Genomic DNA, 13,542 nt, shown 5'->3' on the forward strand with positions numbered 1-13,542 from the left:
CACAAGTCTTGTTCCTGCAGCTTGCACTGCTCTCCACCACCAGGTGGCGCTGCAGGTAACGTGTTGTACATGGCGGCTGATGGGACTGGAGTGTTGTACAGGAAGGAGAAGAGGTGAGAATTCATCCAGGATGTGGCCCCCAGGAATCCAGGGGGTGTCTCCGTTTTTAAAGAGGTGCAAAGTTTGGTAAAAGGTAACATTTTGGATGGGAGTGAACTTCTTGGTGCTATGGTGTATGTGGGCATCCTGCAGGATACGGGGCAGCGGGCAAAATCTGATCGCTATAAAAGCTACAAAACATTCGGAGTTCTGTTCAGTTTCCGCCTTTTTTCCTACGTTTCGGCTCCGTGTGCACGCGGGAAAAAAACGCTGAATAAATATTTGCATGAATTTCGGCTCGCGGTAACACTGATTAACGACTCGCTCGTCTTTCTTCTTAATTAACTATTACTATTTCATCTGCAGTGTGAAGGAGACACCCATGGCTTTCTTCACCATCACCAACAATACTAGGAGGTAAAATCCCACGGGGAATCTGTAAGGTCGCGATCAGGAGACTGGCGGGAACGGAGACCTCACAGCGGTAATGAGCAAAACGAACGCTAATGAGCCGCGCGGACAGCGGGTAACGGCGCTGATGGACTTTGTAATGTTGTTGTCGGCTGTATTCAGATTTCCTCCGCAGCGGCATCCAGCCTAATGTTACCTAATTAGCGCGTCCAATAAAGTGGCGGAGAAGTTAGCGGCTCGCTGCTTTATTCCCGAGCTGCTCGTTAGCGCTTGTCAGGAGGGTCGGGGGTCGCAGGCGGAGGGGTCACAGACTTTGGGCTTGTTTAGAAGTTTAACTAACGATTCCTCTGCAATTAGGGAAAGTAACAGAATTGTAAGAAGGCGTCAGACGAGAGGCGACCCGAATGTTACCTCCGCGATCGGGGGAGGTAATTAATGGAGGTGGATCGTAAGTCTGCATATTACATGACGTTTCTTTAGTAAAGTCTCCGGATGAGCGCGTCTGCCGAGAATTCAGATTTAGGTCAAATTTATCGAATGCGCCTATTGTTGTTAAAAAGTAATTTCTTATTCTCCAAGGTCTCCAAGATGGCACACTAAAGGGTTAAAAGTAATGAAAATCGCCATTCACGTGTCCCCTACACCGCTGTTCCCGAAGGCGGCAATAAAGGGTGAAGAGCAGAGCGGACGTGGAGCTTCACTTATGGCCTCACTACGTTGGCCGCTGTCCTGTCCACCATCCTTTACACTGCAGATTTAGCGCCAATCTATGATCCTCCATCTGTGTCTGATCTAAATCTCTGGCTGCCGTTCTGTCACTTCCCCATGCTTTACACTGCAGCACTGATACATTCGCACACACTTTTCAGGGACCCCAGTTTAGCCCCAGGATCTACTGCAGGGGTCTGAACTCCAGCAAAGTCTGGCCACTGATTTCTCCATCCACCGTGCTGTGCGCCATTTTGAAGAATTTGACGATCAAAACATTTGCAAATATTGCAAAAGAAAAATAGAAAAGTAACTTGAAAAATATTAGAAACGTGCAAAAATTGTTTTATTATTATACAATAAAATCTAATATATAAAGCTGAATGTATGTATGTATGTATCTATGTCCGGGATTGGCATCTGCACCGTCGCAGCTACAGCCACAAAATTTTGCACGGTCACACGTCTGAACCCCGAGAGCGTCATAGGCTATGTTGTGAGGTGAAATTTTTACCCCGCGCATTCCAATTCACCAAACAATTTTGCCCCTATCTACATAATGGGGAAAAAGTGAAAGGAAAAGTGTTGGAGGCAAATTGACAGCTGCCAGATGTGAACAAGGGGGACTTAAAGAATGAGAGCGATGGCGCCAAAGAGTATATACCGTATAGTTGCTAAGGTGGGGACCCGACATGAGATACTCACCACACACGGGGATATGAACACACACACAAAATGCGCCACACACTACCACGTGCTTGAACACATATACCACCCTCAGCACACATTTCACCACAAATACACCAACCTCGCCACATAAAAGTCGAAACACAAAAGTCGCTGCTCAAAACTCGCCACGCGCAAAACTCACCTCATGGAAAACTCACAACACGCAAAACTTGCACACGTGGAAAAATTGCCACATGCGCAAAAGTTGCAACACATGCAAAAGTTGCCTCACACAAAACTTGCACATACTCAAAACGCACCACACATAAAACTCGACACGCACAAAACTCACCATCCGCAAAACTTGCTACACTAACCTGTCACATGCAACTCGACACACAAAAAGTTGCTACACGCATGTTGCCACACAAAACTCATCTCACAAAAGTCGCTACATGCATGTCGCCACACGCAACTCAACACACACAACTTGACACATGAAACTCGCCCTAAAACACACACAAGTCTGGTATTAACCTTCAAAAATAAAAATCTGATTAATAAGCAGACAAACTACAAGAGCAACAACTTTACCATATAGGAAATACGGCAGCTGTCAGTCACATGACCTGTCTATTATGTGTATGTGTGAGCTAATATATACTGCCTGGGGGAGGGCTTCCTGTTGGCTGGGGATTTATCAGGCTGCCAATTTATCTTACAAATACTGAGGTAAAAATACTGAGCAAATAACGTGTGAACGCGGTCTAATACAGGAGATCACACAGGTATATACTATATACAGGGGAGATGACACACAGATATATACTATATACAGGAGGAGATGACATACAGGCATATACTATATACTGGAGGAGATGACACACAGGTATATACTATATACAGGAGCAGATGATACACAGGTATATACTATATACAGGGGATGATGACTTATAGGTACATACTATATACAGGAGGATATGACACACGTATATACTATATACAGGAGGAGATGACATACAGGTATATACTATATAAAAGAGGAGATGACATACTGTAGGTATATAGAGGAGATGACATACAGCAGGTATATACTATATACAGGGGAGATGACATACAGGTATATACTATATACAGGAGATGACATACAGGTATATACTATATAAAAGAAGAGATGACATAGGTATATAGAGGAGATGACATACAGCAGGTATATACTATATACAGGGGAGATGACATACAGGTATATACTATATACAGGAGATGACATACAGGTATATACTATATATAGGAGGAGATGACATACAGGTATATAGTATATACAGAAGAGATGACATACAGGTATATAATAGAGGAGATGACACATGGGTATATACAATATACAGGAGGAGATGACATACAGCAGTTATATACTATTTACAGGGGAGATGACATACAAGTATATACTATATACAAGAGAAGACATACAGGTGTATACTATACAGTCATGGCCAAAAGTATTGACACCCCTGCAATTCTGTCGGATAATACTCAGTTTCTTCCTAAAAATGATTGCAATCACAAATGATTTGGTATTATTATCTTCATTTAATTTGTCTTAAATGAAAAAACACAAAAGAGAATGAAGCAAAAAGCAAAACATTGATCATTTCACACAAAACTCCAAAAATGGTCCAGACAAAAGTATTGGCACCCTCAGCCTAATAATTGGTTGCACAACCTTTAGCCAAAATAACTGCGACCAACCGCTCCCGGTAACCATCAATGAGTTTCTTACAATGCTCTGCTGGAATTTTAGACCATTCTTCTTTGGCATACTGCTCCAGGTCCCTGATATTTGAAGGTGCCTTCTCCAAACTGCCATTTTTAGATCTCTCCACAGGTATTCTATGGGATTCAGGTTTGGACTCATTGCTGGCCACCTTAGAAGTCTCCAGTGCTTTCTCTCAAACCATTTTCTAGTGCTTTTTGAAGTGTGTTTTGAGTCATTGTCCTGCTGGAAGACCCATGACCTCTGAGGGAGACCCAGCTTTCTCACACTGGGCCCTACATTATGCTGCAAAATTTGTTGGTAGTCTTCAGACTTCATAATGCCATGCACACGGTCAAGCAGTCCAGTGCCAGAGGCAGCAAAGCAACCCCAAAACATCAGGGAACCTCCTCCATGTTTGACTGTAGGGACCGTGTTCTTTTCTTTGAATGCCTCTTTTTTTCTCCTGTAAACTCTATGTTGATGCCTTTGCCCAAAAAGCTCTACTTTTGTCTCATCTGACCAGAGAACATTCTTCCAAAACGTTTTAGGCTTTTTCAGGTAAGTTTTGGCAACCTCCAGCCTGGCTTTTTTATGTCTCGGGGTAAGAAGTGGGGTCTTCCTGGGTCTCCTACCATACAGTCCCTTTTCATTCAGATGCCGACAGATAGTACGGGTTGACACTGTTGTACCCTCGGACTGCAGGGCAGCTTGAACTTGTTTGGATGTTAGTCGAGGTTCTTTATCCAACATCCGCACAATCTTGCGTTGAAATCTCTTGTCAATTTTTCTTTTCCGTCCACATCTAGGGAGGTTAGCCACAGTGCCATGGGCTTTACACTTCTTGATGACACTGCGCATGGTAAACACAGGAACATTCAGGTCTTTGGAGATGGACTTGTAGCCTTGAGATTGCTCATGCTTCCTCACAATTTGGTTTCTCAAGTCCTCAGACAGTTCTTTGGTCTTCTTTCTTTTCTCCATGCTCAATGTGGTCACACAAGGACACAGGACAGCGGTTGAGTCAACTTTAATCCATGTCAACTGGCTGCAAGTGTGATTTAGTTATTGCCAACACCTGTTAGGTGCCACAGGTAAGTTACAGGTGCTGTTAATTACACTAATTACAGAAGCATCGCAAGATTTTTCGAACAGTGCCAATACTTTTGTCCACCCCCTTTTTTGTGTTTGGTGTGGAATTATATCCAATTTGGCTTTAGGACAATTCTTTGTGTTTTTTCATTTAAGACAAATTAAATGAAGATAATAATAACAAATAATTTGTGTTTGCAATCATTTTCAGGAAGAAACTGAGTATTATCTGACAGAATTGCAGGGGTGTGAATACTTTTGCCCATGACTGTATACAAGGGAGATGACAAACATGTATATACTGAGGTGAAAATGAAAAGGTGTGAGTGCAAAATGAGAGGAGTGAGGGAAAATAGTGGAGTGATCGGAAAATGACAGATGTGATGTCGAAATGACAAGTGTTAGGGGGAATAAGAGGAATGAGGGGGAAAATGAGGTGTAAGGGAGAAAATGAGAGGCATGATGGGAAAATAAGAGAAGTGAGGTGCTATAACTAACCACAGATATTTACAATGCCCAGGCAACGCCAGGCTCTTCAGCTAGTATACAATAAATAGGGGGCACGCCAAAAAGCAAAAGTTCTGTATAAAATAGGGGATAGATCGCTAGGGGTCCGACCAGTGGGGTCACCAGATATCTGCACCCATCACCTTTACTATGAATGTACTCGGCCTCCGCTCCATTCACTGCCTACGAGCCGCTGTCCCATACACAATGAATGCAGCGGTGGCCGAGCATGGCCCCCTGCACACTGTTTACCCCCATTCTCAGAATCACTGGTGATCCTGGCAGTCGGACCCCCGGTGCTGTGAACATGGCCTAAGCTTCATTCTTTTCCCCACCGTCGTCCCTGTTATTACACGGTCATTTTTGTGGGGGGGGTCAGATTAAGGCAAGATTGTGAATTTCCGCCAGACAGACGTGATAGGATTGGTAAAGTGTGAATGACGTCCCGGGCTGAGCATTCATGGTTTATTGATCCGCTCGTAACGCACATCTGTACGTAATGTTCTCAGCCATTTTATCTCTCCCAGGATCGGAATCTGCGCAATAATCGTTTCCAGTGGTCCGCCTGCGATAACGGGGGGATACAGCTGCTGCCTCTGACTCGGCGGGGTCTGCGGTGCAGCGTGATGTCTCTGTTATGCCGCTGCAGGATGCGCTCAGTTACAACGTTCTCGCACTTTGAGGTGAAGAGATTCATCGGAGGATCCTTGAATATTTCATAAACCGCAGAGAAATGTGAAAAAGGATCAGACAGAATGGGATCGACCCGGAAACCAGACACAACGGTAAAAATAATCCTAGGGAGAGAGAAGTGAGGAAGATAGCCTGGGGGGAACGAGGGAAAAATGAACATAAAGATCTAAAAAAATACAATAATAACAATGATAATATAAATAACCACATTAATAAATAATACTAAGATTATAATAACCATAATAATAAATTATACTAAGAGTATAATAACTATAATGATAAATAATACTAAGATAATAGTATATATAATAATAAAAAATAATACTAAGATTATAATAACCATAATGAAAAATAATACTAAGATAATAATATCCATAATAATAAATAATATTAGTAATGATATAAAAAATAATAAATAATACTAAGATAATAATATCCATGATAATAAATAATACTAACATAATATCCATAATAATAAATAATACTATGACTAATAACAATAGAAAAAGAATCATAACAATTACTATACATGATAACGGAAAGATATATTTCTTGGTACCGTGTTAGTCAGTAGATAGAAGAATATTTAGAATTGAGAGTCCTCAGTGGTTGATACCTTTTAGTGGCGAACTGAAAAGATGGTAACAAATTGCAGCTTTCGAGACTACACAGGTCTCTTCATCAGGTAAAGACTAAAACAAATTCTGAAGAATCACATATTTATACACAACACAGCACAGAACTGTCATTATGAGAGAGTGATAAACAGTTGTGTCCATGAATATTGGAACATAGATAAGGAGTGTGAATGTTTTGTTGTCCTCTGATTGGGGTCTGGTTCTATGTTATGGTGACCCCATAAGGTCTGAAGTGCAAATTCCTTAATTGATATAAAATGACATAAATCCATGAGACACATTCATTCCTGCACTGTGTGTGTCAAAGGTTGTCATAAGTTTATACTCCCAGAATCTCCTGTCTCTCTTAGATTTGAAGTAACCTTTCATTACAAGTAATTTCATGTCCATAATGTTATGATCGGACATATAGAGATGTATTGCCACAGGTAGATCCATTCTTTTTTCTCTTATTGTGTGGCGATGAGAATTCATCCTTGTTCTCAGTTTCTGCCCTGTCTCCCCCACATACAGACCCCCAGTTGGACATTTAGTACAAATAATTAGGTACACCACATTAGAAGTGACACAGCTAAAAGTACCTGGGATCTTGTAGTCCTGATGTGAATTCGGAATCTTTATCTTGTCCGTGGTCGTTATAAATGGACAGGTTTTACATTTTTTCTGGTTGCAAGGAAAGGTTCCTGCAGCTGCTGGAGAGGGCAGGGAGCTCTTTACAATGATGCTTCTTAGATTTGGGGGCTGCCTAAAACACAGTAGTGGAGGGCCTGGAAAAATAGATTGTAAGCGGCATCTTTTTGTAGTAAAGGTTGTAATTTCCGTGCAGCTCCCCTTAGCACCTCCAGATTTGGATTGTAGGTCACCACTAGAGGTACCCGGTTATTTTCTTCTTTAGCTTTGTAATGTAGCAGGTGATTCCTTGATATTCTGGTGGCTTTTGTGATCTGGTTTTCAATTGTTCTTGGATGGTAGCCCTGATTCAAAAAGGTCTTTCTGAGGTGACCAAGGTGTTCATCCTTATCCATGGGGTTAGAACAAATACGATTGTATCTGATGGCTTGGCTGTAGACAATGGAGTTTATGTGTTTTGGATGGAAACTGTCCCATTTAAGGTATGTTGGGTGGTCGATTGGCTTCTGATACAGGGATGTCTCTATTTTGTTGTTCTGCAGCTTAATGATGGTGTCCAAAAAGTTAATTTCAGTGCAGGAGTAGTTGAGTGTCAAGTTGATGGTGGGATGAAATTGATTAAACTGTTCATGGAACGTCTTTAGCTGCGGCTCAGACTCCGTCCAGATGATTAAAATGTCATCAATGTAGCAGTAGTACGCCAGACGCCTGATGGGACATGAGGACAAAAAGTCGCTTTCAAGCTTGGCCATGATAACATTTGCATACTGTGGGGCCATTTTACTTCCCATTGCTGTGCCAGTCTCCTGTAGATAAAATCCACCATCATAGATACTAACAGGAGACAAGCATCCAACATCAGTGCCCAGGAGAGAAAGGCCACACAGTCTCTGAAAACCAATGAAGAAATCATCATCAAACCTGCTGACAAGGGAGGTGCAGTAGTCATGATGAACACATCAGACTATATGAGGGAAGCAAACAGGCAACTTATGGACACACGCTACTACAAAAAATTGGAGTCGGATCCTACACAGGATTATTACAAGGAACTAAAGAAGTTATTATCTTGTCTGCCTGACGAATCCATAAGAGCCGGTGACCTGATACCAGAAAGTCCAAGAACAGGGACATTCTACATGCTTCCCAAAATCCACAAATCTGGAAACCCAGGAAGACCAATTATCTCATGTGTGGACACCTTACTGAGCAGGTATCTGGATGGGTAAAGGGTTTTCTTAAACCCCTGGTAAAGGGTACACCAGCTTCATCCAGGACACAACTGACCTATTGAATAAACTATCAGCAATAGGTCTTCTACCAGAAGGAACCATCCTGGTCACCATGGATGCGGAATCTTTGTACTCCAATATCCCACACCAGGATGGATTAAATGCCTGCAAATTCTTCCTGGAAAACACAGGGACTGATGCTGATTCTATGGTGAAATTTATAAAATTCATCCTTTACTACAAAAAGATGCCCGCTTACAATCCATTTTTCCAGACCCCCCACTACTGTGTTTTAGGCAGCCCCCAAATCTAAGAAGCATCATTGTCAGAAGCTCCCTGTCCTCTCCAACAGCTGCAGGAACCTTTCCTTGCAACCAGAAAAAATGTAAAACCTGTCCATTTATAATGACCACAGACAAGATAAAGATTCCCAATTCACATCAGGACTACAAGATCCCAGGTACTTTCAGCTGCGTCACTTCTAATGTGGTGTATTTCATTATATATACTAAATGTCCAACTGGGGGTCTGTATGTGGGGGAGACAGGGCAGAAACTGAGAACAAGGATGAACTCTCATCACCACACAATAAGAGAAAAAAGAATGGATCTACCTGTGGCCAAACATTTTTGTATGCCTGATCATAGCACCAAGGACATGAAATTACTTGTATTGAAAGGTAACTTCAAATCTCAGAGAGACAGGAGATTCTGGGAGTATAAACTTATTTCGACCTTTGACACACTCAGTGCAGGAATGAATGTGTCTCATGGATTTATGTCTTTTTACATCAATTAATATTTAGAATTGAGAGTCCTCAGTGGTTGATACCTATTAATGGCAAACTGAAAAGATGGTAACAAATTGCAGCTTTCAAGACTACACAGGTCTCTTCATCAGGCAAAGACTAATACAAATTCTGAAGATTCACATATTTATGCTCAACACAGCACAGAAATAATGCCATGCACACAGTACCAAGATAAATATATCTTTCCTGTACATCAATTAAGGAATTTGCACTTCAGACCTTATGGGGCATCATAACACAGAAACAGACCCCAAGCAGAGGACAATAAAACATTCACACTCCTTATCTACAAACTGTTCCAATATTCATGGACACAACTGTTTATCACTCTCCCATAATGACAGTTCTGTGCTGTGTTGTGTATAAAAATGTGATTCTTCAGAATTTGTTTTAGTCTTTGCCTGATGAAGAGACCTGTGTAGTCTCGAAAGCTGCAATTTGTTACCATCTTTTCAGTTCGCCATTAAAAGGTATCAACCACTGAGGACTCTCAATTCTAAATATTATTCTACACATGATAACAGCACCAATAGCAAAAACATTTCCATCATGACGGCAAAGTAAACTGTAAATTATGTATTTTCTAATACTTTTATTATTTTTTACCATGTATTATGTATTATTATCACTTTATATTATTTATAACATTTTGATGTCAAAACCTACAGTACAGAATTCACCCTTTTTGACTCCGAGGTCATCCGTCCACTCCAGCGGTGTAAGGAGGTGGCAGGGACCCTTGTCTGCCGTCTCTCTCCCGTGTGCTGTGCCCGTGCCCCTTATGCTGTACCCGGACGGTGTACCTGTTTATTAATGCATTAATGCTATATTCATGTAACATAGTAACATAGTTAGTAAGGCCGAAAAAAGACATTTGTCCATCCAGTTCAGCCTATATTCCATCATAATAAATCCCCAGATCTACGTCCTTCTACAGAACCTAATTGTATGATACAATATTGTTCTGCTCCAGGAAGACATCCAGGCCTCTCTTGAACCCCTCGACTGAGTTCGCCATCACCACCTCCTCAGGCAAGCAATTCCAGATTCTCACTGCCCTAACAGTAAAGAATCCTCTTCTATGTTGGTGGAAAAACCTTCTCTCCTCCAGACGCAAAGAATGCCCCCTTGTGCCCATCACCTTCCTTGGTATAAACAGATCCTCAGCGAGATATTTGTATTGTCCCCTTATATACTTATACATGGTTATTAGATCGCCCCTCAGTCGTCTTTTTTCTAGACTAAATAATCCTAATTTCGCTAATCTATCTGGGTATTGTAGTTCTCCCATCCCCTTTATTAATTTTGTTGCCCTCCTTTGTACTCTCTCTAGTTCCATTATATCCTTCCTGAGCACCGGTGCCCAAAACTGGACACAGTACTCCATGTGCGGTCTAACTAGGGATTTGTACAGAGGCAGTATAATGCTCTCATCATGTGTATCCAGACCTCTTTTAATGCACCCCATGATCCTGTTTGCCTTGGCAGCTGCTGCCTGGCACTGGCTGCTCCAGGTAAGTTTGTCATTAACTAGGATCCCCAAGTCCTTCTCCCTGTCAGATTTACCCAGTGGTTTCCCATTCAGTGTGTAATGGTGATATTGATTCCCTCTTCCCATGTGTATAACCTTACATTTATCATTGTTAAACCTCATCTGCCACCTTTCAGCCCAAGTTTCCAACTTATCCAGATCCATCTGTAGCAGAATACTATCTTCTCTTGTATTAACTGCTTTACATAGTTTTGTATCATCTGCAAATATCGATATTTTACTGTGTAAACCTTCTACCAGATCATTAATGAATATGTTGAAGAGAACAGGTCCCAATACTGACCCCTGCGGTACCCCACTGGTCACAGCGACCCAGTTAGAGACTATACCATTTATAACCACCCTCTGCTTTCTATCACTAAGCCAGTTACTAACCCATTTACACACATTTTCCCCCAGACCAAGCATTCTCATTTTGTGTACCAACCTCTTGTGCGGCACGGTATCAAACGCTTTGGAAAAATCGAGATATACCACGTCCAATGACTCACCGTGGTCCAGCCTATAGCTTACCTCTTCATAAAAACTGATTAGATTGGTTTGACAGGAGCGATTTCTCATAAACCCATGCTGATATGGAGTTAAACAGTTATTCTCATTGAGATAATCCAGAATAACATCCCTCAGAAACCCTTCAAATATTTTACCAACAATAGAGGTTAGACTTACTGGCCTATAATTTCCAGGTTCACTTTTAGAGCCCTTTTTGAATATTGGCACCACATTTGCTATGCGCCAATCCTGCGGAACAGACCCTGTCGCTATAGAGTCCCTAAAAATAAGAAATAATGGTTTATCTATTACATTACTTAGTTCTCTTAGTACTCGTGGGTGTATGCCATCCGGACCCGGAGATTTATCTATTTTAATCTTATTTAGCCGGTTTCGCACCTCTTCTTGGGTTAGATTGGTGACCCTTAATATAGGGTTTTCATTGTTTCTTGGGATTTCACCTAGCATTTCATTTTCCACCGTGAATACCGTGGAGAAGAAGGTGTTTAATATGTTAGCTTTTTCCTCGTCATCTACAACCATTCTTTCCTCACTATTTTTTAAGGGGCCTACATTTTCAGTTTTTATTCTTTTACTATTGATATAGTTGAAGAACAGTTTGGGATTAGTTTTACTCTCCTTAGCAATGTGCTTCTCTGTTTCCTTTTTGGCAGCTTTAATTAGTTTTTTAGATAAAGTATTTTTCTCCCTATAGTTTTTTAGAGCTTCAATGGTGCCATCCTGCTTTAGTAGTGCAAATGCTTTCTTTTTACTGTTAATTGCCTGTCTTACTTCTTTGTTTAGCCACATTGGGTTTTTCCTATTTCTAGTCCTTTTATTCCCACAAGGTATAAACCGCTTACACTGCCTATTTAGGATGTTCTTAAACATTTCCCATTTATTATCTGTATTCTTATTTCTGAGGATATTGTCCCAGTCTACCAGATTAAGGGCATCTCTAAGCTGTTCAAACTTTGCCTTCCTAAAGTTCAGTGTTTTTGTGACTCCCTGACAAGTCCCCCTAGTGAAAGACAGGTGAAACTGTACAATATTGTGGTCGCTATTTCCTAGATGCCCGACCACCTGCAGATTTGTTATTCTGTCAGGTCTATTAGATAGTATTAGGTCTAAAAGTGCTGCTCCTCTGGTTGGATTCTGCACCAATTGTGAAAGATAATTTTTCTTGGTTATTAGCAGAAACCTGTTGCCTTTATGGGTTTCACAGGTTTCTGTTTCCCAGTTAATATCCGGGTAGTTAAAGTCCCCCATAACCAGGACCTCATTATGGGTTGCAGCTTCATCTATCTGCTTTAGAAGTAGACTTTCCATGGTTTCTGTTATATTTGGGGGTTTGTAACAGACCCCAATGAGAATTTTGTTACCATTTTTCCCTCCATGAATTTCGACCCATATGGACTCGACATCCTCATTTCCTTCGCTAATATCCTCCCTTAAAGTGGACTTTAGAGAAGACTTTACATAGAGACAAACCCCTCCTCCTCTCCGATTTTTACGATCCTTTCTAAACAGACTGTAACCCTGTAAGTTAACTGCCCAGTCATAGCTTTCATCTAACCATGTCTCGGTTATTCCCACTACGTCAAAGTTACCTGTAGATATTTCTGCTTCTAGTTCTTCCATCTTGTTTGTCAGGCTTCTGGCGTTTGCGAGCATGCAGTTTAGAGGATTTTGTTTTGTTCCAATCTCCTCACTGTGGATTGTTTTAGAAATGTTCTTACCTCCCTTCTGAGTATGTTTTCCTGGATCTTCTTTGTTCAAGTCTAATGTTTTTCTTCCCGTCCCCTCTTCTTCTAGTTTAACTGTACTGTGTTTGTGATGTCTTTATGCTGTATCATTATAATGAATGAGCTGTGATGTTCCTTGTCTTTGACATTGTTATTAACATGTACTGTAGGGTGCTGTGTTTGCCGTGCATATGTTAGAGGTAGGGACAGAAGGGGTTAGCCTAGGAGGCTGGGCTAGCAGCTTCCAAGCAGACAGGAAGTCAGTGTCTGCAGCTCAGAGGCCGGGCAGGCTTGCCCATGGGAAGATGTGCTCCCTTGCTGGGAACTGGTCAGACCCCTGGAGGGGACCAAGCTGCCAGAAGACTGTTGGGCAGTGGGCACAAGGACTGGGAGTTTGACCCACTAGAGACTGTTGGCTCTGGAGAGCCTCCTGGGAGTTATTGCCTCTGCTGCTGCAGCCACTGCTGTGACTAGGGACAGATCAGCAGTTGTACTTTTCTTTTTTTTGCATCT

Source organism: Ranitomeya imitator, chromosome 2, assembly GCF_032444005.1.
Source record: "Ranitomeya imitator isolate aRanImi1 chromosome 2, aRanImi1.pri, whole genome shotgun sequence".
Classification (NCBI taxonomy): Eukaryota; Metazoa; Chordata; class Amphibia; order Anura; family Dendrobatidae; genus Ranitomeya; species Ranitomeya imitator.